Below are 27,408 nucleotides of genomic sequence, written 5' to 3' on the forward strand. Positions count from 1 at the left end.
GAGGCATCAACCCATCACCCATTCCCCTGCATGGCAGGATGTGCATGTCCCACATGAGGAAGAGATTCCACAACACTGGTGCCCCCTGTGTGTCATCTCAGGCTGTACCTGTGCCTGCGGCTTGAATTGATGTTCATTGCACAGCAGGGTTGCTCGCAGCTGACTTACAAAACAGGGAAGGAGCTGTCAGACACTGTCAAAAGGCAGAGTTTAGCCTCTAACTGTTCCATCTCATTTATTACCCTACTAAATTATGCTTGTATCCATGCTTGTATTCTTATTCTAATATTTCTGAAGTCAGCTGCATGCTTAGGAGAACAAAGTAATTGATTGTCATTATCACCAGTTCTTTTTAGTTTAAAAAATCCACATTGCCATGCTGATAGCTAGGGCAACATTTATTGTAAGCATTTGCCTTTCCAGCTTTGCACATATTAAATGTTTACATAGTTTGCTTCAAGAATTTCTTGTTTTGCAAGTTTGCACAAACCACCAGAAATGGCTCACTTAAAATATACATCAAAAGGAAAGCGGTGGTAATGGATGAATGCTTTCATAAAAGTAGCTGGGGACAAATTCAGCCAGCAGCAGCTCACAGCAGAGCAGATCGGCCCCCATGGGAGTGAAGTTCATGGATTACATCTGTGGGAGAGTAGCACAGTTTTGAAGGCCCAGCTTTTAGACTCACCTAAAATTGATGTTACAGGCTTACCAGGATTTTCAAAACCACCTAAGATACCCAATTTATAGTGAAAATTAGAAACCTCAGCAATTTTGAGAATCTTACTGCCTACATAACTACAATTTTAGGTACTTAGATTCCTTAACTATCTCTCCTTAGATGAACAAGGAACTAAAATGATACTGGCTTTCCCAAGAGCTTACACTCCAAGATCACTTTAAAAATGCCAGATGACCATGAAAAGGGTCGAAACCAGTTTTGCATGGTTTTAGCAGAACATATGCAGAACAGCCTAAAAAGCATGCAACTGTATTTCTACTGCGTTACTGTTTGGGTAAGTAATGTGGGGAAAAACTTGGATGGTGCATGCAACTTGAATTATCTGTATTTTCAGTTTACTGTCTTTTGCATTTTTTTGTGTTTTTTTTTCACTTTCACTCTTTTGTTTTACTTTGAAATTAATTTATGTACAATATTTATGCATTTTCAGTAGATTTCATCTTGAACTGGATGTTCAGTTGTCATGCATTGAACACATCTCTCAGATCATATGTTTCAAGAAGGTCTGGAGAGTCAAGCATTCTTTAGATCAGAGCAACGATCTTATCTAAACCTGAGTCCAGTGCAAATCAAGCGGAAACCAACATGAAGCTGAACTCCCTAATGGTACCAGTTCTTAGAGATGAATTAAATCCTGCTAAGTTGAAAAAACCCTTTCAGTTGGTACAAGAGTTCAAACCAAATACAAGCTGTTATCATTTGCAGTCATCTGGAAAGGAAAATGCTCTTAATGCAATGCCAGTAAAGGATATTCCCTTGAGTCTTCTTGCTCCAAGCTACTGTAGCTTGTTTACATTCCCAAAGAAACTGCATGAAATGTTTCACACACTAGTTCAAACCTTTAGAGAAGTTTAAGGTAGGACGTAGGTAGTTTGAATATTGCCTGTTTCATACAATGAAACATTTTAACCATAAGGACTCCTGGATCCTGCTTCCTCTTTTTCTTCCATGTACTAATCACTGCGGGAAGCATTCGACTTCTAAGGCATTTATACTGGGTAAGCCAAAAGAAAACTATCCAGCAAGTCCAGGCATGGAAAATAGTAACAAACACCTGCTGCTTCTACATATGGATAGATTTTTCACTTAAGTGGAAATCGCTTAGCTGAAAATCAAAGCACTGGTGGAAATCATATGAAAGCAGTCAAAGCCAGAAAAGCTTGTAGGAGTGTTTTATAAGAAAGCATGTAGATCCAAGTGTTAACTTCCCCAGATAAATGTGCAGAATTACTTAGCTATTTTGTCTCTTTCATTTGCTAATCAATTTTCCCCACTACCAGCCTATGACAACCAGTAGGTCTGCACATTTGTTTCATATGGTTAAAGAATGTTTAACCCCCTACTGACCCTCTAGTGTTTGCTCTCCTTCCCTCAAGGCACAGAAGACTTTAAAGTAGAACCCGATGAATGAAAAGAATTAATCTCTGGGGGGCTTTTGTCATGAAAGCTTGAAAGGGGATCAGAACATGACATGCTGACAGCTGAAGTCAAGAGGAAAATTATGATATAATACAGCGAGTCAAAAATGTTACATGCCATCGAATCCAAAAGACAAACAAAGTATACATATTGCCCTGGTTCTTTTTTGGCTGCTCTTGCTACTGGCAACAATAAAATCTATAGTGCAACCCTTTGAAAAGACAAAGGGTGTTCATGGCTTCTCTTCGAGAATAAAGCTGTTGAGCTTCTCAAAAATGGGTGCAACATGTAAATGAGCTTCTTCTGACCCTTATGTTTTATACCTTTTACAAGTCCATGATGGATCTCTGCTTGCTGTTACTGTTCTGGACAGTTTTGTTCAAGCTTTGTTTTCTAACTAGTTTAATTTATCTGGACATTCTGAGGCTTGGCCTTGATAGTTTCGAATTTTCCTGTTGTCTTCATTCTAAGCTCTTGAAATGGCCATTACATCAAACAGAAAGGTATGGATACATTGCAGCACAAATAACAAATTTTCAGTCCTCCTGTGCTTATTCCTTTTCACTGTTCTTGTCATAGACAGCCACAGCCACAGCTATGCTCAATAGCTACTGGATGGTGATCCCAAACCCAGACATATTTTCACAAGTGGTATTTTAAATCTGTGGCTGACTTTTTGGTTAGAATAGTTTTATGAGCCTCCCGAGCTCCTGGCCAGCCAGGACAGACCGAGAGGCAATGCTTTGAGTTTCCAAATTATATTACAATGAGCCAACAAGAATTTATTTTGTTTGTAATTCTAATCAAGAATTATCTATTAGAAGATGTGAGAATAGAGCCTGTATTGTGTGAGTATCCCAGCAGGACAGTCCGGTCACAGAGTGAGTGTGCGGCTCCACAGCCACACCGGCTGCTCAGAGCGGGACACGCGTGTGAGGGGCCGGGAGGGGCATAGGGACCTGTGAGCGCCTCGTCACACCTGCCCGTGGAGGGGACACCCTGTCCTTTCCTGCTGGGAGCCTGAGGAACCTTCCTTCTCCCTTTCCTTCTCCCTTTCTTTTCTCTTTCCTTTTCTCTTTTCTTTTACCTTTCCTTTTCTCTTTCCTTCTCCCTTTCCTTTTCTCTTTCCTTCTCCCTTTCCTTCTCCCTTTCTTTTCTCTTTCCTTCTTCCTTTCTTTTCTCTTTCCTTCTCCCTTTCCTTCTCCCTTTCCTTCTCCCTTTCCTTTTACCTTTCCTTCTCCCTTTCCTTCTCCCTTTCCTTCTCCCTTTCCTTCTTCCTTTCCTTCTCCCTTCTCCCTTTCCTTCTTCTTTTCCTTCTCCCTTTCCTTTTCTCTTTCCTTTTACTTTTCCTTTGCTCTTTCCTTCTCCCTTTCCTTTTCTTTTCCCTTCTCCCCTCTCCCCTTCCTTCCCTTTCCCGGCCGCGTCCGCTGCCGCGGGGCCGTTCTCCCCCTGGCCACGAGGGGGCCCCCTTGGCCCAGGCAAAGCGCGCGGCTCCGGCCGCGTCCCGGGAGTTAAACCCGGCCTAGGACCGGCATGGGAGCGGCTCCGGCCGCGTCCCCAGGAGTTAAACCCGGCCTGGGAGCGGGCCCGGCCGCGTCCCGGGGAGTTAAACCCGGCCTAGGACCGGCATGGGAGCGGCTCCGGCCGCGTCCCCAGGAGTTAAACCCGGCCTAGGACCGGCATGGGAGCGGCTCCGGCCGCGTCCCGGGAGTTAAACCCGGCCTAGGACCGGCATGGGAGCGGCTCCGGCCGCGTCCCGGGAGTTAAACCCGGCCTAGGACCGGCATGGGAGCGGCTCCGGCCGCGTCCCCAGGAGTTAAACCCGGCCTGGGAGCGGGCCTGGCCGCGTCCCGGGGAGTTAAACCCGGCCTAGGACCGGCATGGGAGCGGCTCCGGCCGCGTCCCGGGGAGTTAAACCCGGCCTAGGACCGGCATGGGAGCGGCTCCGGCCGCGTCCCCGGGAGTTAAACCCGGCCTAGGACCGGCATGGGAGCGGCTCCGGCCGCGTCCCGGGGAGTTAAACCCGGCCTAGGACCGGCATGGGAGCGGCTCCGGCCGCGTCCCGGGGAGTTAAGCCCGGCCTGGGAGCGGCTCCGGCCGCGTCCCGGGGAGTTAAGCCCGGCCTGGGAGCGGCTCCGGCCGCGTCCCGGGGAGTTAAGCCCGGCCTGGGAGCGGCCCGCCCCGCGGCTCACCCCCGGCTCGGCAATGCGGCCAGCGGGACGCGCTGCGGTGCGGGGTGAGGTGACGCTCCCAGGCTCCCGCCAAGCTGGACTGGGAGACTCCGACAGCCTTGGATGTGTGCATGCAGGTATATACTGCAGGGAAAAGTAACACCGTCAAGCAAAACAGGGCAAGCTTTTCAGTTTTCATTTCTCAGCCAAAAAGAGTCCAGGGTTCATCAGGACTTTGAAATCAGACCTTTGAATTTTCTGGGTGGAAATGGAAAAAAAAATTACATTCCAAAAGTTGTTGGAGAGATGATAGGTATCTTGTTTAGAAGTAAAATTTAACAACAGTTTTCCGATTTGAGTTTTTTTTTTTGAGAAGCAAACCATGTAACCCAAGGGACAGCCGAGCCTGTATTACCCTACCGGCTCAGCTCACAGCGACCTCTCAGTGTAGAGACTAATTACCTCCCCAATCAAAGTGTGCAGTGATGGAGGGAGCTCATACCATGCTGATTAAGACTGGTTTATAACCTCAGTTTTCATAGTGTGTGCTCACCATGCTTTCAACTGAGGTGTTAGACATTTACCAACAAAATTAACAGAAGTTTTAGGAGCTGTGAAACACTGTTTTCCCCAGTTTTTCTAAGAGAAATGTCCCCAGAAATGGAGCAGATGATATTAGCAAATTTGAGTTTGCGAAAATGAGTCCTAAAACTCCAGAACTTCTGTGAGTTTAAATATTTTGTGATAAAAATGCCGAGGTTTTGCCTTGCATGGGCCATTCACTCAAGAGCTGGGCTTGATGATCCTTGTGAGGTGCTTCCAAATATTCTGTGATTCTGTGGTTTTGAGATTCTTGACAAATGTGATATTCCCATATTTGAGATTGTGGCAGGTAAATGTGAATGAATCATAGAATACTGGACTGTAAAACAAACAAAAAAAAACAAACAAGCAATCAGAATTTTGCAGTGTGTGGAAGACTAAGAGAGCAGACTCAATATGATACTGTTTTAAAGAGTAGCAGAATGTCCCTGCTAGCTGCTAACTATGTGAAGACTTGTCAGATGTGTGGCAGTTTGTATAAACTCCCAGTGCACCAGACAGCATTTGCTGTAGTTGCAGCAAAATTGTTCACAGAGCTGTGTGGGACAAGTTGTGGGAACATCTGGCCCTTACTGAGTGAGCCTGAAAGAGTCCCCAAAAGCCCTGACCCCAAACCTGGTTTTGAGTGAGCCATCAGTCCCTTTTTCATTCTGGGAATGGTGCTGTGCTCTGCTCAGGATGCCCAAGGGCATGGGCAGTTTGATCTAGAGAGTCCAGCCACATCAAACGTGTTTTGGAAGCAGCTGAAGACTGGCACGTTGGGAAGCAAGGTGAACAGTGACTCCAGTCCAGCCCATCCCATGAAGGTTGGCTGATTAAATGCAGCTCTTAATCCATTAAGAGAGCAGTTTTAGCTGAGATGTAGAAGTGTTACAAAACAAACAAAAAAAGCCACACACAAGATTAATCAGTCATTCTTGACTTGAATACCTCCTTGCTCCATGGCTTTGGAAGCCATGCGACTCCTTTTCTTTCAGCTGAGAGCTGAGCTGTTTTCTGCAAGAGGATGACAACTTTTGGCTTCTTTCTACCCCTTTTTTGGAGCACAACTGAATGCTCAGTTGGGTCATATCCTATCTGTGGAATTCCACTGAGCTCAGTGAAAATAGCTCCCAAGGAGGGGCTGGAGGAGAAGAGCCTGAAATTTGGATTGAACTGAAGTTGATAAATTGAAAACTTAATATCCACAAAGTGTTGGTGGGTTCTGTTTGTGTATCCATAGTTACTCACCATGTATCATCCCAGTATCTGCATTCTAAGCGCAACAAGCAGTAAGAGGAAAAAAGTTGCTTTATCTGAATCTTTGTTGCTTAAGGATATAAAATTCTTTTGAAAAAGTCTCAAGTGGCTAATACAGTGTTTTATGTTAGTGCAAGAATTTTGTTCAGATCCCAGCTGTTTAAGAAGATGCTTCAGGAGATCTTTACAATGACAAAGCCTGAAGTTAGTGTGAAGTTAGTGAAGATGCAAAGAGCCAGATTCTGTTCTGTACTGTTCCTTTTAGCTTTATCTAAGTCTTATAACTATTCCAAGTTTTATCTGGGCTATAACACTGCCTAAAATCATTTCAAAACAAGCATTAAACTGTGAAAAACATCTACTCAGGGGAAAATAAGTGGGGAATAGGTACAATCATATGATTAAAGTTGATCCTTCAGACACATCCAAATCTTACCTTAATTAGTATCAGTCTTCCACTAACTGGGAGCTGTAGAGTGTGTGGAATGTTGAATTCTCATGTACTAGCAATATGGAAAATACCATCTTTAGTCTTTTAACACTTCCTTCAAATGCATTTTAAAATTGAATCTAGATATGCTGACTTGAGATTCTGAAGAGAGTTTCTTCCCTTTGTCACGCATTTCTTCTGTGGATTTGCAGATTCATGGTTTTTGCTGAATTGATGTCAAGGAAATGAATTTCAGTGGAATTGGTTTAAAGATCCATGTTAAGCTTAAGAATTTTGTTTGCAATTCAGAGGTCAAGGGCAGAATTTTTGACAAAATGAAAAATTATACTCTGAGTAGGTAACATGCTTAACATAAACATTTGTTAGGATGAAAGATCCCTAAAAACCTGAAGGTTCAGTGAAGTTCTTGAGGCTCACTGGAGCATAAATTTGTCTTCTAAAATGACACTATTTTACATGATTTTAAGTTTCCTTAATGTCTTAAAGTGGTTTATCTGTAGCTCAGATTTGATCACATGTAAAGATAAAAGCCTTAGGAATGAACAGATTCTAATATTTACACTTTATGTGCAAAGTTCATATAGTTGCAACTGGGTAAGAATGTTAGCATTTACCCCAATTGCAGGTAAAACCACTGTGATCAAACTGGAGTTATTGGGATCCAATAGTGGTCAATAATATTTATCTTCAGTATTTGTTGACAAGATTAAAATATAAATGTATTTATATTAGCTACAGCTAAGCCAGCTGGTTAAATATTAATTGAGTTGACACTTACTAATATGTTGGGATAGTTGGAGCATAGTTTAATCGTAACCAAATGCTAAATATATCTACAATTTTCTGGTCATGTTGCTGAAACTGTGCATCTAACTGCCTGAAAGGCATATCACACAAATTATGGTGCAGTTGTTTTAAGCAGAGCTATGGGTTTCTTGTATTAACACTAAAATGATACTGACAAGTGCTGCTTTCCTTCCAGAATTACTTAATATGTCTCTCCTTAACTAGTTGCAGTATATATGAATCACATACTTTGGTCTGTAACTTCTGCAGTTGAGGCCATCATCTGTTACATTATCCTTCCTGTTTGAGTGTATTTGGCAAAGAAAAGGAGCACTGCAAGGAAGAAAGCGATCCATTTTGGGTTTCCACTGCTCTGGCTGCTACTTCAGTTGTATCATTCCCCTTCTGTCAGGTGAGATCATTATTACATGTCCTGGACAGTAATTCCCATTCGGGGTGTGGAGGTTTTGAAGCAATCAGTCAGAGGTCAGATTTGGTCAGGGTGGGACCCTTTCCAAATTACTCCTGGAAAAGGTGGGACCAGTTCCTGAAGCAACATTCTGTGAGTGGAAAAAATTATTTGGTGAAAAGCTGTAACACTTCACGGCTCTTTTATAAGGCAGCACTATATAGGAAAGCCTGAGAACAGACTGACTGAAAGTGAACAAATGTCTTAATGAGAATTCATCCAAGTTAGCTCTTCATCTGGAATATTAACTTGAAGTACATCTGACTTGCTTCTCAATGCTATGATTTTCTGGTGTTGTAATCAGAATTATGATTCCACTATGGAGACTTAAATTATTCTTCACCAAATGAGACTAAATCACTGTCCCCAGTCCCTCATTGTGGAACTGTGACATCAGCTCAGCTCTGGATCTGCCTTTGCTCCTGAAAATCCATCTTAATCAGTAGCTCAAAGGTTAGTGAGAGTAAATATGAAATAAGTGGAAGCCATGTTAAAACAATTTATCTTGTTTTGTCTTTATTATTTGCAGGCCAAACTGCTGTACTTCAGCAGCAAACGCCACTGTGGATAATAAATGGGAGATGCTTACATTTCGAACAAGTGCAGAACTATAAATTAAGGAGGACACACTTGCCTGTATGAAAGCCCATTAGAAAGGTTTAAGACTGGTGCAAGAGGAGAATTACTGAAATAATAACTAGAGTGAGTGTGCTTTCAGCAGAGGCTGGTGGCTCTAAGTAATTGTGTTGTATGTACACTTCAGACATTGACCTCGTGTCTCAGACATTCACCGTGCCCAGAGCTTGGTTGCTTAGCACTGAATGCTAAGTGACATATTAAGTTCAACCAAATGTCAGTCATTGCAATGATGTCATGTTGTCCAAAACCCATTAATTACTTTGAAAATTCCCACAGTAACTGAAAATCTCAGATTATCTGCCTGAATTAATGAGAGCCCTGTAATTGAGTGGTGGAACCCATGCTGTTATTTTGTACCCTATGCACTTTACATTTTCAATGAAGGTGGCAAATACAGGTTTTGGTCATCTCTTCTAATCTTAGAATCACTGCCAATTTTAATATTGTCATTAAGAACAATCCCACTAATAAGAAGAAATGTCAGAGACCATATTCCCCACAGTTCACCTTAGAACACCCTTAGGAGTGATATGCAATTTGGTGGACTTACATGGCTGGGAGTTGCAGTCTGTGCCAAAACCTCTCATTCCTGTTTTAGTAATGTTCAAGATTCCAAGGGAAAGGATTTAATTTTTTTTTTTAATATCACCTACTAATTGGAGTGTCATTTTTCTTTTTTACACTTCAGATAGGGGTGTATAAAGAAAGGTAGTTTTGAAGGGTGTTGGTGCACCAAGTTACCAGGCTGTAGGTAAATTCCAGAGCAATGCATGCTCCATGCTTTTTTAAGCCAGGGCTGGAGGTGCAATTGCAGGATGCTGTGCTCATTGCAGACCCTCTTCAGGCTCCTGTTTGCTGCCCACATCCAGGCTCCCCTTCTCCACTTTCTCATAAGTTATCAGCAGTTATTGTATTTTTTGTGATCTGGTTTCAGTGCTGCTGTATTTTATAAGCTAACACCTATAGGAGAAGAAACAAACCCTCCAAATTAATATTAGGAGACTTGAAGAAATGTTTTCTGGTGGGTAATATTCCAGATGAAGCCTGTCTTTTTTCAAACATTTTGTAATTTTCTTGATTTTTCTGTAACATGGCCTTGGTGAGATTTTCCTTTCATTTTAATGGATTCATTGTGAGCAAGTTGCCATTGTGAACCATATTCAATATTAAGAATTAGGTTATGTTAGTTAAAGTTCTTCCCAATGTGGCTTGATATATTTGATTTGTAGGAAGCAGGTATGAGAAAGAAGGAAAGAAAGATTGGCTAAATTCTGTTCAGACTTTTTAGGATTAATGATCAGGCCAACATTCTGCTGGTAAAAAATTATGGAATTGTCTGGTCTCCCCAGATTGCACTAAAGAAAGATGTGTCTGAAGCTGCTGGAAAGGAAATAATGATTCACAGGATGATGAAATTAAACATACCTGCACTTACTTTTTAATAAAAAGATGCAGAGTCATAAAAGCATTTTTCTTGCTTTGCCACTGTACATGGTCGCAGCAAAAGATGACTTGATGCTCCTTTGGTTATGTTTTCAATTTGCCTTTGTTTCATTCTGTTATTCTTCACATGTGTACCAGACATGTTCAAACAGAAATCTCAGAAAGTGGCTAACTTCTGATGCAGTCAGCAGGCTTTGGAAGCAAATTTCTAGATAACTTATTCCTTGTGGTGCCCCTCATTAGGAATGTAGGACCAGATGGGGAAACAATACAAAGTATTTTTTTATTTATACTATCAACTTTTATCTTAAAAAGAATGATGAATTCAGCATTTTCCAGCATGTCTTTATGTATCTCCAAATACCACAATTGTGTATTCTGGGGAATGTTAGATCTCATTCAATTCAATCTCAATTTAAAATAGAATTTTTTTTTTTCAGTCTTTCCTTTGAGGAAGAGTGTGAGTCCTTGAAAAAAAAAAAAACAAACAAGAAGAGGAATGTTTATTGGGGTCAGACAGTCTTACATAGCTTCTATTGAGCTGAACCAAAATAGTGTATTGATCTAAAACATGTAACATAATCAATGTGAAAAAGAACTCTAAATCCTAGAATATACTGAATAAAAATGCAAGGACCAGCAGTGGTTGGCTGTCTAAAAAGTAGGACTACTGAACGTGCAGTGCTGCTCCTGAGGCATCATAAGACCCAAAGCTGAACTAAATCTTTTGGAATCCGTGGGGTGATTTGGGCTTTATTCCAGCCAAGGACTGGTCAGCAGGATCTATTTTGAGGATGAGGAATGCCCTGAAGTGCTGAATGCAGGACTCGGGGCCACTGGGGCATATCATTATCCATTCCAAGCTGCAGAAGGGACTGACTGTGTAATTGCCTTCCTAGACTGGGGAACCAACAGGCCTTGCAGAAACCTGGCTGTCCCAGCCCACTCCTGCTTTTAGCAAGCTCATTTATTTGCAGCGTTTTGCTAACGTTGCCGTTTAAACTGCCTAAGAACCAAACCCGCTGTGACTTGCCCTCCCCAGTGGGATATCTCCTTTCCTAGTGTGCTAACTCTGGAAATGCAGCAGAAGAATGCAATATCCTTGAAATTGCACTTCTCTGCCAGGAAAATCAGATTTCACTCCTGAATCTAAGAGTATCTCTTATTAATAGCTATCACGTATGTAGCAACTGTGTTTGCATTGCACTTTACCAAAAGGAACAAGAACTTCTCTTTGCCCTGATTAGAATGCAGGCTGGCTGAACCAAATGTGGCATAGCAAATCTATCTATTTTAAAATATAGTTAGCTTCCATTAGCAGAAATAGCTGTCAGTTTTATATTCTTGGTGTTTGTTTTCTTAAAAACAGGCCTGTGAGACAGGGTAATGCTGTTATTCCTACAGGCAACTAAAGCACAAGAAGCTGATGAGCTGGAGTTCGCACAAAAACATATATGGCAGATGAGGGATCTAAACTGACATATTCTGGCAACAGGCTCTATTCTGACACATTCTGTTGTCCTGGCTGATGTATTTCTCTTGAAATCAGGCAAAAGAAGGCAATGAGGAAAGAAACAGTTTTTACTTTAAATGGCTTGTCTTGTTGGACATCCTGCAAGCAGAGCCGGGGGGTTCTTTGCTCGCTTTTAGACCCTCAGGAAACACCTGCATTCAGGAGAAACCCCTCTAAAGCCACAACTCTCAGCTGGATATATCTGATTGTCAGGCTTCTCAGTCATGGAGTGGGTCTGTGTAGAAAGATAATGTTATCACTAATCACAGAAAGTAAAGGAAGCATTGCTTAAGGCACATTTTATAATGTTTTAGATGCTTGTTGGTATTTATTATTCAAGCTCAGCGAATTCTTTCCTCCACATCTTGGTAAATGGATTTTCAGGTTCATTTTCCTGAATACTGACATGTTCCACACAACCACATAACGGTTCAAAGTTACAGAACTTACTACCTCTAAAAGTAGCTGCTGCTGGGAGTCACTTTTACTAACTTTCCAGAAGCAAGCAAAAATAAAAAAAAAAACAATAAAAGATTGCCTTTCCTTTTGAATTACTGAGCACACAGACTCTTGCATTGTCTGAGCCTCTCCTACACTGACATCAGTAACATCACAGAGATGCAGGAACATGTTGTCAGCAACTGCCTGCTGCATCAAAGAGCAATTTTTCAAGTCCAGCTCTGTGGTATTGCAATAAAGAGCACATGTAACATTACCAACTAATCAAACGAATAATATTTTTGAAATACTAACTTATCTGAATACAAAAAGGACAAGACTGTTGTAAACTTACCTAGGGGAAAATAAGATGAGTGTCTCTAGGAAGTGCATATCAGGAGGATGAGGCTGCTTTTTGATGGTAGGAAATGTGCTGAACTGTAGTCAACACAGACTTTTCTTCCTCATGGTGTGGATATCTTAAAGCCAAAATGCAACTAATAATCCTTGTTCTTTTCTGTGGATTATCCTTTATCTGAATTAACACAAAGTATTTATTTTGGCTTGCAATTGTGAAGGCCTGTTAAGGCATTGGTTGCCATGAGGTACTTCAGATATGTTTCTGCTTCCATCCACTACTGGTTTGGTTGTGGTTTAGCCTGTGATTGCTTTCAAATGTGTCTCATAAGCAGACATTCTTTTGAGAAGTGTTATTTTAAAAGACTGAATTAATTTAAAAAGAAAGTCTCTTTCCCCAGAATGAGCATATGTTTTGGATGGCACAAAGTCATACTGCATGGAAGAATAATGCAATACAAGATTACTGCCTTAAATTAAAAATCAAATAAAGCCAGTGGAATTCCCTAATCTAATAAATTCCAGATATTTTGGATTGCTGAGGCCAAAGTACTTGCAAAGTCCCTAAATAGTGGCTAATCAGAAGAAAAATATTGACAAATTGCACTGAATGAAGACGAGACAGAGAAGGTAGATTTGGGAAGGAAATAGTATTGCATGAACCTTCAAAGGTACTCCTTGGTGAACATATAGCTTACATTATCCACTGCAATTTTTAAGTGATTAAATGTTTCTATCACAATAAAAAGAGCCAAGGGGTGATGGGTTGAATGAAACTAATGGTAAGAACATCAGTTGTTTAATTCAAACAATCTTGTTGCTGAATAAGAATCATTACATTCCATGTTTAATAACCTTGCACATGGTTTAAGCCAGACTTGCAAGCAGACTGGCTGTGTAATAGTTCCCAGTCAGGATCACAAGCCTTGTGCAGTTCCAGGTAAATGCAGGAAGCAAAGAAGAACCACCTTGGTGTGCAGGCTTTGTGTGCAGAACCACCTTGGTGTGCAGGCTTTGTGGGAATGGGAAAAAACCCTTTTCTTGCTGCAGGAAAGGGAAGTGTGTGAGTTACAGACTCAGTGTCACCAGTTCTCTTACCTCCTTCTGTACCTTCTCCTGTTCTCTCTCCTCCGTCTCTTACCTCCTCCTTTCAGCTATGCCAAAGTGTGGCAAGTTCCAAACCCAGAGAAGGCACAGTCCTTCCACTGTTTTAAGTAGCAGACAAAAGAATAGGAAAATAGGGAGTGTAGGAGCTCAGCAAGGGTGGAACCCACCCAAAGGACTCTGTCCACTAAACAGTTCCACAAGATTCTATGTCTGCTCTCATGAGTCACAAATTATTGATAGACATCACCAAATGTGAGTAGGTACTTTTTCACTTAGAGTGTCGGTTAGCTTTTATTTAACCTGATGATGTTTCAAATTTGGATTGTATGGTTTAAAACATATTTTATCACAGGACTGAACATAAGCCAATTTTATCTTGGCATTTACTGGAATGCTGTATTTTTTTTCTATTTTTTTTTAATTGAGGTTTCCTGAAATGTGGTTTATTTTGCAAATTTAAAAAGTGTAGAAAGCCACATTCTTGATCTTCTTTTTAAGAATCAGATCCTATCAAACTTGTTTTTCTACCATAAATTCCCATGGGTATGGAAAAGTGCTTTGTTTCATTCAAATATTTCTACTAAGCATTTTTTAAAAACACTTTAATGTAGAGAGTTTTTTGTGCATTTATTTAGTATTTCTAATAGATCTTGTCAGACAGAAGAAATCAATACATATCACATATTATACAAGCTGGTTTTAGCTTCTGAATAGCTCTGACTCAGCACAGATTTTAAAAGGCCAGTGGCTGTTGAAAATGGGTTGGTTCTGTTTGGTTGACTGAGGTGGTAAAATATGCCAAAATAAGCACAAACTCTACTGGCACTACTAAATAGTTTTCTGTTTCTATTTGTCTCAAAAATAACTAAACACTCCTCAGTTTTGCATCAAGAATTATTTGGATTGACTTCTGTTTCTTCAACTAGAAATACTTCCATGTTCATATTTTCATGTGAAATTGGGTGGTTTTTGGTGTGTCTTTTTAATATCACTTTATGTGTAATGAAATTTATGTAAAATTCAGAAAAAAAAGTGCCTCCCCAGATGTTTAAGTGGAAAAGATTCTAAACCTTGTGAGAATATAAGGAAAAAAATGAGATGGTGTTCTTAGGTGGTGCCTGACATCTTCACCAACTCTGACTATTACACTATTTTTATTCATTTCCACAAATTACATTTGTAATGTGACACACAAGGACTTGTGTGTCTTGTCCTTTTCCTGAAGTGGGAGGTGGGAGAGGGCTGGGTGAGCTCTCTTTTTATTAGGCTGAGTTTCCACATGTGTAGGATGCAAAGAGAGAAGGTCTCATGGTCTGTGGCCACAGGGAGGATAGCTGATGCACTGTCTTTGATGTGTTTGATGTTAGTTCATTTTACTCACTTGGATCAATTGTGTTTTATCAATCATCCTGAAATAGCTGCTTGCAAGATTATAACACCCTTGGCTGGAGCAGTGAATAATGCTGACTCCCACTGCTTGATTCCCTCCCTGCTCTCTCCAGGTTAAAAGTCATGTGTTGGTCTCCATTGCATTGCAAAAGTCATTGTTGGTCTCCCTTTGTGTGTTAAGGAAAGAGGGAACAGTTTTGTGCACACAACCTTCCCTGGCATCAAGAGAAGCCGGGAAGGGCAGGGGAAGTTCCTTGGCTCCCTGCACTGTAAGTGAGCAGGCTGACAGCTCAGGCTGGATATGGAATCCATCCAGATGGACAGCAGTGGTGGCTTTCAGCAGTTTTGCCAAAGCTTTCCAAATTCAAGATGTTCAGAAGGCTGAGGCCTTTGTTGGAGATTATCTGTGATCCTAAGGTGGATCATTGCCACAATTCCATATGCACAGCCAGGCTCCTGATTGCTGTCATTCCCTGAGTTGTCGGTACAGCTGCTGCAGGATATTCCTGTTCTGCTGTGTTCGGTGCTTCCAAATCCCACGTCTCTGTGCTGCCCCAGTTCAGTTCTTTTCAGGCAAAACCAGGAGGGAGGATTGTTTAGAGGGTTTTTATGGAGTACAAGCTCCAGATTCTCTCCTCTGAGTGCTGGAGTCCTAAGGCAGCTGCAGTTGTGTGGGGACAAGGGTTTTTAAGCAGAGCACAAAACCACAGAATCATTTTGGGTTGGAAAAGACCTGCAAGGTCATCAAGTCTAACCTGTGCCTGATCCCCACCTTGTCAGCCAGCACAGAGCACTGAGTGCCACCTCTGGTTGTTCCCTGAACACATTAATAGCAGTTACAGGCAATCCATTTCAGTGGTGGCACTACTGGAGTTTGCTTTGAGATGCTCCTCCCAGAACCAGGGCCAGTTGAGATCTGTACCATTGTTCTTACTGTGACCTGATGAGTTTCTGACCAAAATTGTAGGATGTGTTGATTACAATAGCAGAGAAATTGCCTCAAAGATGTAGAAGGTCTGCTCCAGTTCTTTGTTTCTAGCTAAACCCCTATTGCTGAGTTCAGGAATTGGCTCAGTTTCTCTTAAATGAATGCTGAAGGCCCTTGTGAAGCTGCAGAACCCTTGGGGAGGCTTGGTGACACTTGTAGATGTTAGTGCCCCCCAGAAGGCATTGAAAAGTCATCTCTGATTAAGTATGAGAGTGTCCTTGGAAGGGCATATGCTGAAATCTGTGTAAAAGTAACAGTGGGAAAAAAAAATCTGTTGCAAACAACCACTTAGCAATTATCTGTAAAATACAACTATTGCAGCTGTTGTTTGCTGTGTTTAGATGCTGACAGTCATGTGTTATTTAGGATGAAGTTCCACCGCTTTTGGTCTGAAAAATACTAAAAAATGGAATTGTGTTCTGCACATGAGCAAAAAAAAAAGAGGCTGGTGCCAAGAAAGAGGGTTATATACAGTTATACGTTTCACATCTGCACCTCTCTTAAGACAGTTGCAGAAAATGGTATTGGAAATGACAGAAAATGTAAGATTATGCAGAATTCAAACCATACCAATTTAATCGTGATTATGGTATTTAATAAAAGAAAAGGGGAAATATACTTCTGTAGATTTTGAGTATTTGAGACAACATACATGTTAGTTATTGTCAGTTTGTGCAATTTGGAGAAGGGAAAAAAATCTACATTTCAAGTAGTTTTAAAGCTTCACAGAAGTCTGGTTTTAACCAATTTTATTTGTCTTTCCATTGATGACTAAGAGGAACACACATGCAGACTGGTAAGCTAGAGTTACCTGGGGGTGTTTTCAAATATTCTGGAGAATAGGGTGAGAAAAGCTGCATGGGAAAACATTGCAAAGTGTTTGTTAAAGAGAAAGACTTCCCTCTGTGTCACCAGCAGGGCTCCCCACCAGCAGCAGCTCCTTCCCAGTCTGCCTTTGTCAGGTGTGCTGGTGGCCAAGGGCTGGCTGCACTCCCTGCTGCTGCAGCAGCTCCTTGCCAGCACATTCCTGCTGCCATTCCAAGGGGAAGGAGGGAAGGAAGGGCTGTGCTGCGGCCGTTGGTGGCAGGTGTGGCCCTGGGGTCTAACAGCCACAATTCAGAGCCTCTCACAGTCCCATGACAATTCTGGGAACCCCGTGGGGGTCCTACCTGTTCCAAGGGGGAACAATGGTGGCTTACAGTACTTTTGGCCCTTTCCATTCTGCTGGGGTGTGCCAAAGGGAGTGCGGTCTGGGTGGCTGGCTTTGTCTGTAGGTGCTTATGGGGCATGGCATATTTTGGACACATCCAACTAAACTGGAATTTTTAAAAACATCAGGAAAACAGGTAGAGAATTTGTTAATCTAATTTGTTCCTTCATGAATCTAGGAGAAAAAAGTTATGAAGAGAGATAATTTGAAAATCAGATCCCTTTATGATTCAATAATCCTTCAGAGTTGTCATGTTTATACAATCACACACAGAGACAATGGCCAGAAGAAGACACCACAAGAAGTTATAGTTTTTCAAAATTTTTTGTCAATGTGTACATACTGTGTTCAGTTTACTTTAGAAGTTGATGAACTCCAAATTTTTGTTTCCCTTGTAAGCATGATCCAGTCAGCTGTAGTAAATGATAATCCTTGCTCTTAATCTGGAGAGACATATATTTGGAATTGAAGGAACAGAATTTCAATATCTGTGGCTTGGTGAGACATGAAATATAATCCAAATCCTTTTATTCAATTTACCTGACTTACTTTAAAACAATGGCATCTTTTTTTGTCTTCAGTCTGTTTTTCTGTGGAAAAAATATTTACTTGACATGAGGTTGGTATTTATCTGAAAGCTGTTGTGTGATAATCCTCGCATTCTGGGCAACAAACTAGATGAAGGGCTTCAGCTGAGCAGTCCACTGCAGTTTATATCTCATAGATGATGCTTTCATAATGCTCCTGAAGGATTAAGAAATGTGGCTCCTCCAGATTGCTTGTGATGGCTTGCAATGCATTAGGGAGATAACACATTTGAACCCTCCCAGGCTCCTTGCCACCATATCAATAATCATCTAAGCAGAATTTGTTTTATTCTTCCTTTGCTTATTACAGTTTTGTACTTATATTTTATCTGAGACATAGCTCAACACCTTTTCTGAGTATTTTGGGCCTCACTTTTCTTGATCTGCTCTCAGATAATGAGTATTCTGATGTTAACATGAACTGCTCATTCCTTTCTGCAGCTGTATTGACATCTCTCTCCTTGCTGTTAATTGTGACACACTGTGTGCACATTGTGTAGTCTCTGCCTTCTCATATCTCTGTTTGGATTGGACTCTGCCTTTATTTCACCAATTATCTTTTTCAGATTCCATCCAAGAGCTTCTAACACAGGAGGCAGTTACTGCAGCTGGCAAATGCCAGCAATCCCTTGCATCTCATTTTCCATTCCACATGACACAGCCACATCTCCCTTTCTGGAACTATCTGCAACTGGAGGCCTGGAAAGATACCTCAATTCTGCTCAGAGCAAGATTGGTTTGTGTGGGGAGTGGCAAAGGCATCAAAGGGAATCATAATGGCTGCTTGTGGCAGAAATGGCTTCAGCAGTGACAGGAGGGTGACAGGCTCAATTCTACCTGACAGAGGGTGGGGAGCAGAAGGGATGTGTGCAAGTGGCCTGGGGCAGTGCCAAAAAACAAGCTCATTTTAAAAAGGTCAAAGATATATGGCATTTATATGGGAAGTCTTTTCCCTCCAAATGAACATTTTTATTAAAAAATAATTCTCAGAATTCAGGTATTTTATGGAAGCAGGAAAATAGTGGGATGATGGTCTGAGGGATGCTGAGAACTACAGAAGGTAGTTTTGATTTCAGAGCAAGCCTTTATTTATCTGAAGTCCTTTGTTTCAAGTTTTTCCTGTAGCCCTCAGCAGCTGAACACGTTCCCCCAGGAGTGACACATCACCTGTGAGGCTGGACTGCATCTTACAAACCAAGTACCCTTACAGCGTTAGGTGCACTAATTTTGCAAGGCACTTATTTCTAGGCTATACTTTGCTGTCCCATTGGAAAATAGCTATTAAACATTGGCTATAAGACCTTTAGGATGCACAGAAATCAGTTCTTACACATGCTGATCCCATGTATCTTGTGAAGAAGGGTGGGCCCAATCCATGTGCTGCTCTGCCACCACAAGTATCTGTTGTGGATCCCCACTTGTGCCTTCAGTAAAAGTAGTTCAGTGCCCATTTAGCTGACTCAGACTTGTGGAACTAACCCTAAATTAAACCCTAAGTTTGAAGGTAAAGCAATTACTGAGGTTCCACCCCCAGGACTCAGCAGCTTCTGGATTATTTCAAGACATGGTGTAGAAGGAGGCAAATGCAGTTCAGCACTGACAGTGTAAGATGTCTCTTGGGAACATGCACTAAGTGGGAACATATCCAGATGCTGGGCTCCCAGATGTGCGAGCCATTGTGGAGCAATCATCCAATCAATCAGTTTGTGTAACAGCAGGAACGAAAAGGCAAAGCATATGTAAATGTGAGCTGGAAATTGAAATTCAGTATGCTGTAAGGCACAGAGAGGGTCCTGTCAGTGCAGGGGACACTGGCTGTGCCATGGCTGGGAAGCTCTGGGTAAGGAAGTCAGTAAGGGAAGGCAAAATTTAGCTGCTCACTTGTGTGTTGATGTGTAACAACAGTAAACAGAAATGAGATGTGCACCACATGAATAGCCAACTTGCTGAAAATCAGATCCTTTCATTGTTTACAAACTGTGGCAGAATCACCATAGATTAATGACATTTAGAAATCACCACTTCCACTCTGTATTTTTATAATTGCCTTTTTTTTTTTCTAATTTGTGTTTTCTTAACCCATTACAGTCAATTCACTATGATACAAATACAAATACTTTTAGTTTAAAGGATTTATAAACAAAAATGAATAAGGGGGGAAATACTATGGTACTTTCTTTGACCCAATATTTACACAGAAAGTTTTTTTATTTTGACATGACTAGACAGATACCAAATGCCAAATGGTTTTAACTAACATCAATACACAATTAGCACTCTTTGTAATTAATCAGGGCAGAAAATTGGAGACAAGGGCCCAACACAGGCTTCTCTCAGCCTTCATGTCCACTCTGCAAAAGTATAAACCTTTTCCCTGCTCTTTGGACAATGTTCAAAATGGCTCCTGCACAATCCCCAGATGACAATGACCATTGTTGCCGTTCATTCAGAGATCTGTCACTCTTTGAAACCCTGTCATTAGTTATGTTCAAAGGCAGGAAATACTAATGAGGTTTGATTTCACCAGTCTCCGTGAGGCTCCTTGCATATTATTCCCCTCACAAGATAAACTCACGTTTTGTGTTTATTTTGCCAAATACAAACTTGGATGTAAAACATGAGAAAAGAGTAGCTGAGAGATATTATCCCAAAACTGTGGTAAAGGTACTCCAATAAAATCCTCAGCTCAGCCATATCACTGCAGCCTGTTTCTGTATTTAGGTGATTTTAGGTCTTCAGTGTGCATGTTAAAAATGCCTTCTGTTTAAGAAACACTTCAGAGTCCTTGTATGATTGTATTTCAGTTTAAGTATTTTATATTTCTTCTAGTACAAAGTATAAAACAAAAACGATATTTTAATTTTCTTGCCATTCATGGAATTAATTAAAAGGCACCACAGTTCAGATCCTAAGGTGTTTGTTTGAATTGAAAGTTTACAAAAGATCTTTGCTGCAAATTACTGTATTCACAGCTGATCTATTTTGCTGTGCCATTTTTTATGTGAATCAGAAGGTTTTCAGAGTTCAAGTTTTTTACTGTTTTTCCACTGATATGTCTAATGATTTTTCAGAATGACTCACTTATCACTCACCAGTGTGATTAAGCATTTAGCATTCTGACTGCTAATGTTTCCTAGTCCAATCAAAAAGGTCATAGAACAATACATTACAAAAAAGCACGGTGTAATTAGGTTACTTGCCATGTAAATTATAGCTGCTGGAGTTGAAATGAACTTCTGTACTTAGACTGTTGTTCATGAAGTAGTCATTACATGTTTCTGAACTTCAGCTTTTAAAATGTGGATTTAGTATGTTTTTAGTTGAATAGCTGAGGGATTTTTCATGTGGATAGTCCTATTGCACAGATTTGGCTTTAAGCTGGGATCAGAAGAAAAAACATAATCATGTATAAGAATTAATTACAGCTTTAGTGGATAAGCTAACTTTAAAAGATACAGGCAAATCTGTACTCATCAAATAGTGACTTTTTTCCCAGCTTCTTTGTTGATTGTCTTTGTTGTGGGAAAGTATGAGAGATATTTCAGGAATGACAACCTGATTGCAAAGATAAGTACCAGAAAAGATTTGATCATGTCACTGATATCGATGGGAAAATATAACTTGGGTTTTCATGGGGATTGACTTGATGGGCAAGCTAAAGTGCATGTGTAAGGATTAGGCTTGTCAGTGGGAAACACTAAGTCTGGTCATTACAGTTAGCTCATTTATGGTACAAAGAGGTAAGGGAACGTTTGTATGTCTTTGGTCCTTGCTGAATAAAACCAAATTATTTCAGTCAAGCTGCCACCTCAGCTGTAAAATATCAGAGCTATCAGATGGGAGCAGTGATTAGAGACTGCAGAATGACACAAATCCATCTGTGCCTTGGGTGCCAAGGAACCATTGGGATACTCTGTCCCCAGTCATGAGACTACCATAGAAATTATAATAATGAATAACATGGTTCATGTTTTTTCAAAGTTATTGAGGAAGTCAATGATTGGTTTATAGCACTACACAGAAATAAAAATAACTCATTGGGGAAATTCATGTGTAAACTGTTTTTCTTCTTTACTCAAAGAACTGAAGAAAATTATTCTAACTGACCACTGCTCTGAGGGGTGAAGCAGAGACTGCACAGTCCTTGGTGAAAGGTTTCAGTGCTTTTAAACCATCACTGAAATCTCCCCTCCATGTTGTCTCCCAAAAAGTCAGCCTGGAGAATGCTTTGCTTCCAGCTGATGCCCAGGTTCTGAAATCATCACTCCTAGCTTTTTTCCCTCTGGAAGGGAGGCATCTGATCATTTCATTCTGAGTTGTCATAGGGTCTGCATTAAGGCAGTCTTCAGCTTTCAGGTCTCAGGCCCTCAAAGAGCTCTTTATGCCCTTAGGCAGCTCAAAAGGAGGAAAATTAGGAAAGGGATCTGAGTCTTTAGCCATCTCTTAACACTCAGATTTAGAGTCGTGTCACACCAAGGTGCAGCCCCATTTTGTTTACACCATACTTTCAATGCAGTTCTCTGTGCTTCATCGATGGCTGTCATATTTCTGTGTTTCACATAGTATGTTATTACTGATTTTATTATATCTGAGAAACATGTAATTATTCATGCCATTATTATGGCTCTGATGGAACAAGTATTCTGTACTGCTTGGTGTGTGTTGTACAATCTGTAATGCCCACTGAATGCTCCTTTGTTATCAGCAATTATTCAGTAATGAAAGGACAATAGCAGTGTCTGGATGTTCAAAACACAGAAGTATTTAAAATATTTCCCAATATAATAAAACTCCATGATATAAACAGAGTTCCTTGGTTCCATGCAAAGTTATGTCTTTGGGACTGTCAGGAACTTCCAGAGCCTGTGGGTATAGACAGGATTTGAAAACAAACCTTCAGAATAGGAGCCTCAGTTTTCTGCTTGGGCCTGTCGTTCCTTCTTCAGCCATAACTGGAATTCAAATCTAACTTGTGAAATACATATTTGAATTATTTCCCTAATAGGGACAAGGAAGTCACCACAGTATTAGTGATTTCTCTTGCAAACAGCTCATTTCTAAAGCATGCACAAACCCCAGTCTTGGCTAAGCAGGCTGTTCATAGTCACCTGCATGGGTCACAGGGTGTTCCAGAGGATCTTACTACCTCTGAACTCCTGAAAGTGCATTTGCACTCCTGATTATGAAGAGTAATGTCTAAAGATCAAAGTAAAAGGGTAATTTTTAACCCTGTGGTAGCCTACAGTGGAGTTAATTACATGAATAATTCAATATATCACAAGAATTCATTGTAAAACCCAGGCAGAGGAAGTGCCTGTGTCTCTTTGCCCAAAGTGCACTGAGACTGAGAGCTTTAGCTTTTTTTTTTTTTTTTTAATCTGTGTTCTTTTTGAAGTTTTCAAACAGTTTTATCCCACAGATAAGAGGAACAATGGTACCTGTGTTGCACTGCATTACAGCAGCATTTTGAAGGGGTAAGCAAACAGCTAAGGAGGGGTGTTCTAAGGAGCCATCAAAACCAGACTGAATTTGGCAGTCAGCTGCCTCCCCATCTTCTCCAAGGTTTCCTTGTGCTCCTTAACCCCCCTTGAGAACCAAGCGAAATGTAAATCATGAAGTCGTTCCTTCCTTTTCCTTATCCTGATTTTTGAGATGTTGGCATGGTACTGCCAGGCAGGAAGAATCTGCAGCTGGATGTACCTTCTCTTCCAGAGCAGGACAATGAGCATTCACTTCACTCAAATAAAAGGCTGGGCCAGGAAATTTCATAATAATAATAATAATAATAATAATAATAATAATAATAATAATAATAATACCAACCCCTCACAAGCAAGGAAACATTTTTTTCTCCATAAGGATAAATTAATTTAAAACATGTTATAGGGTGTGTCTCACATGCTTTGATGGGTATGTCAGACACATGACATTATTTAGCATTACACAGCACAAGGCATCATCTTTAAATCAAAGTGTTGGCCCATATTTTCCCTTGACATGTAGCAGATGCCATTTGCTTGCATAAATCTTCGGATGAGCTTGTCAAGTTACAAGAATAGGCACAGTACCGAACACAGAGCATTAGAGACCTCTGCAAGAAAAACTGTTCACTCCCAGGAGAAAAAGAGCCTGAACTGTATCAATTCTAGTGCTAGGTGTAGGCAACACCATCAAGCAGTGCTCTCAAAGTATCATCCTGGTGTTTAAAGGAAACTGAGGCAGGTGATGACATTTACTTGAAATGCTGGTTTACCTCCCTGGTCAAAATAAAAAGGCAGAGGTAAAGGCTTTTCTCTCCATCCTCACAACCAGCTGGATCTTTATAAAGCTACCCACAGCCTTTCAACATAACCTTCTTCCTTGTTCCTCTGGCACATTCAAGACAACTCCAGTTGCTCATATTCAGGATCCAAATCTTCCGGTTTAAGTGCAGGAGCAATTCAGAGGATCAACCCTTCCTAGCAGAGCCACATGACATGGAAGGAGCAGAGCCTCAGCACTGCACAGAGTGTGTGATCTGCTGCACTGGACGGGAGGGAAGGCTGGAACTCTGGGCAAGAGCTGCTCCTAAGGAAGCCAAGGAGACAGCAGTGTTCTAGCAAAGGAATTACATGTTTCTCTTGGAAAACAGAAAGTCACTGATTGGTGATTTGAACCGTATCAATGCAATGCTAGATGAGAGGACACGTGAAGCAAAGCTGTGGCCAAGGGAGATGAGTGCTGGTGTTCCTGGGCATGAAAAGATTGGCCACAAGTCTTTTAAGCCTAACTTTTGTGAGGCCACTGTTGGCTGCAGCTGTAGTAGCAGTGATACTGCAACAAAAATTCATTGCTGCTTCTCTTTGGAACTCTTTCTCTGAGAGTCATCCCTGAAACAATAAAGGTCTATTCATTAATCAACTTTCATTAATAAGACTTATTTCTTTCCCTTTCTGTTCCCTCTTTTTTCTCCTTTCTTCCTCTGCCCTTTTCATCTGTACACACATTGCCTCAAGCATTTGCATGTTCATGAAGCTTTTCAATATTCATAAAACAAAAGTAATATGTAACCTGTGGGGAAATGTATTCCTATTGATATCTTTTTTCAAGGTGAAGTACAGACCTTTTCTGAAATGATGAGGAAGCTTTGTCCTGGTCTAATGGCTGTCACACATGGCCTGGACACACAGGCGTATTCAGGGTTAGAGGGTGCTCCCAGTCACTTTGCCAGGCACAGACTGAAGCCTGATACTAAAGAGAGAATGAGCACACAAAGTCTCTAGGATGTTCTTTAAGGTAGAAAAGACAGGAAAAACAAGGATAATGTAGCAAAAAATTAAGAAATAATAAAGAGAAGAAAATGTTAACAGAAAAAGCAAAAAGCAAGTGAGCTGCCATGTAGAATTTGTTTGTACACATCCTTTTGAAAGAAACTGCAATGTATTCTTCACAAAGAGTAGGAACACAGCCCCATGTACTGCACACGTCATACAGGGAGCCTTTAGAAGTCCATTTCAAGTCCTTGCTAAAACAAGTTTAGCAGTCTACAAACAAGAATGCTTTTAACGTTGCAACACCCACAGCCATTTTATAGGTCTTGTGGCTTGGATCTCATTCTTGGTGGGGATTGCTCTTTATTTCTTATCCAGAGTGTTTACATCTTTGTGGTGTCGGCAATACAGACCCATCTTTATAAGAGCAGCAAGAAAAAAACCCAGCAATAAATCTCTGCAATGTGTTTTCAGTATGTCTATAAATCTGAAATATTTAAATGTAAAACAGTCCCTTTCTTTGAAAACTGTGGATTAAAACTCAGAAAAGGATTGATTACAATATTTTTATTCAAGATGATCTGAACAAAGATGAGGCTAATATCTTTCCTTGAATGTACTCTTTAAATTAACAGGCACTGAGAAAAAAAACCCACAGTATTTTATTAAAGGTATTGTTGGTGGTTTGTCACAATGGGAGTGAAGCCAAAACTGTTCTTACAGAAAGAAATACAGTTCACTGACAAAATTGTATAACCTGTGTCTTAAAAAGAGACGGTAAAAAGTTCAGCTGTTTAGGTGAAAAAGCAAAACAGGCATAGATAGATTTCTCTTCTATGTCTATATTAATCATCTTAAATGTAGTGTTATTCAGACAGGTGAATACAGATTCCCATAAGTAATCTATAAGTAGATGGGGAGATTTTGTACATGCAGACATCTGTGCTGGGTTTTTTGATGAAATAGAAGCTTCAATGTCTTCTTTTGACAAATGATAATATTTTCATAACAATGTGATCCCCAAAGGATCAAAGATTCACTTTGTTAAGTGCCTTTAGAGTATTCAGCACTTTCTAGAGTCAAAAAGAGTTTCTGCCCCACAGAGACTCAATGCCTGGGACCTGAGACAGAATGATAAATAGATAACTGAGGTTTGAAAGACAGGAGAGAGACAGACCCAAACAAAGAAAACTACACAGTGAGGTAGATTTGAATAAATCAACAGGTTCTGTCTTCAACAATGTAGAGTGACCAGAGAAGAGGTAGGATTACATGGGTTGTCATTCTCTTATCAACAAAGGCTGAACCTAACAAAGCTGGAAGAGACTTAATAAGGAGATTGGAGGAAATAAAAGATTTTGATAAAAACAGTCCTTCAAAAGACTCAAGACAAAATGTGTATTTGGGGAGACTCACCCCACAGTAAAGCCATTCTAATACAGTTCTGCTTCATATCATCCTTTCAGGAATGAGAGATACATTTCCTCAGCCCTTCCCCAAGGCATATACCTTAGCGTGTGTGCCCACCTTCCAAGGGATAGTTATATGCCAAGATTCTAGTAAAAAAACACTCTGTATTGAGCTATCTCCTCTGAACACCAGCATTTTTTATCTCATCTACTTAACACATTTACTGTTCTGTCAACATATCATCCTTGGGCCTGGTCTTGAGAGCACCTGGTAGGATTTTGGCAAGAAAAGAGCCCACAGAGCATTGAACCTGAGGCAGCCACGCCTGAGGCAGAAACTGGGTCTGCAGCATGTCCATAGGCTGCCCACAGGGATAATGCACAGGCATTTTCAGAGGTCAAGTCAGCCCACTGAAGCTCTGGATTCCAGCCACCTTTGGCGTTCCAGTTTTCAAGAATTTTTACAGCAACAGCTTCAAAATATCAGCACAGAATTTATAAGCTGCACATAGACAGATTCCACAAATAGTCACACAAGGCCAACCCACACACCCAAATGGATATTTCCCAGCTGCTGGAGGCAGTGGGGTTCCCTGCTGCGATCTCTGTCCATCTGAGCAGCTGGGAAGGAGCTTCCTGCTGCTTCAGGGGCACGTGGTCCTTTTTTCCCCTTTTAGGATGGAAAGAATGGAGGACTTCTAGAACATTCCCTGTATCTGGGAAGAATCCTTCACCGTCAAAACTGCAAGAAGGGAGTGAGTCTTCCTTTTGGTGAAAAGCCATCAATGACTTTATGATATTGTGCTGGTTTACTTTGATTTAATGGGGATGAGAAAAGAAAGACAGAAGGGAAAAGTGTTAATATTAAGCATAAGCACTGATAGTACAGAAGAGGAGCTAGCACCAAAATTCAAGCATCCTAATAAACAGAGAAAGTTGAATAAACTATTTTAGTGACTATCATGGGTCAAATCCTGGAAAAACATTAGCAGATATATTTATGCCAGCATAAACATTTAAGTAAATCACTGTGTGTTATTACAATAGCATTGCATTTGAACTGAAGTTGTTAGAAATCCCCTTTCAGAAATTAACCCAGTTGTACTTAATAGCAATTATGGCTTTTTACAACTACATTTGCATTTATCATCTTAGAAACTGAAATATGTCTAATTAGCAAAATGGCAATAAAATGAAA

At 40.7% G+C, this 27,408-nt stretch overlaps 1 long non-coding RNA gene across 4 annotated transcripts; it reads left to right on the top strand.

The window, feature by feature from the left end:
* Positions 1-4,914: 4,914 nt before the first annotated feature.
* On the top strand, positions 4,915-12,197 carry LOC137481070 (uncharacterized). Of its 4 annotated transcripts, none has more exons than XR_011003291.1 (4): positions 4,915-5,056; positions 7,637-7,823; positions 8,410-8,582; positions 10,403-12,197. It is a non-coding gene; the product is annotated as an uncharacterized lncRNA (long non-coding RNA). The 4 variants fall into 4 exon arrangements; XR_011003293.1 differs by having other exon boundaries at positions 7,682-7,823; XR_011003292.1 differs by lacking the exons at positions 4,915-5,056; positions 10,403-12,197 and adding an exon at positions 9,869-10,393 and having other exon boundaries at positions 5,706-7,823.
* The last annotated feature ends 15,211 nt before the right edge of the window (positions 12,198-27,408 follow it).

Source organism: Anomalospiza imberbis, chromosome 12 (assembly GCF_031753505.1).
Source record: "Anomalospiza imberbis isolate Cuckoo-Finch-1a 21T00152 chromosome 12, ASM3175350v1, whole genome shotgun sequence".
In the NCBI taxonomy this organism is placed as follows: Eukaryota; Metazoa; Chordata; class Aves; order Passeriformes; family Viduidae; genus Anomalospiza; species Anomalospiza imberbis.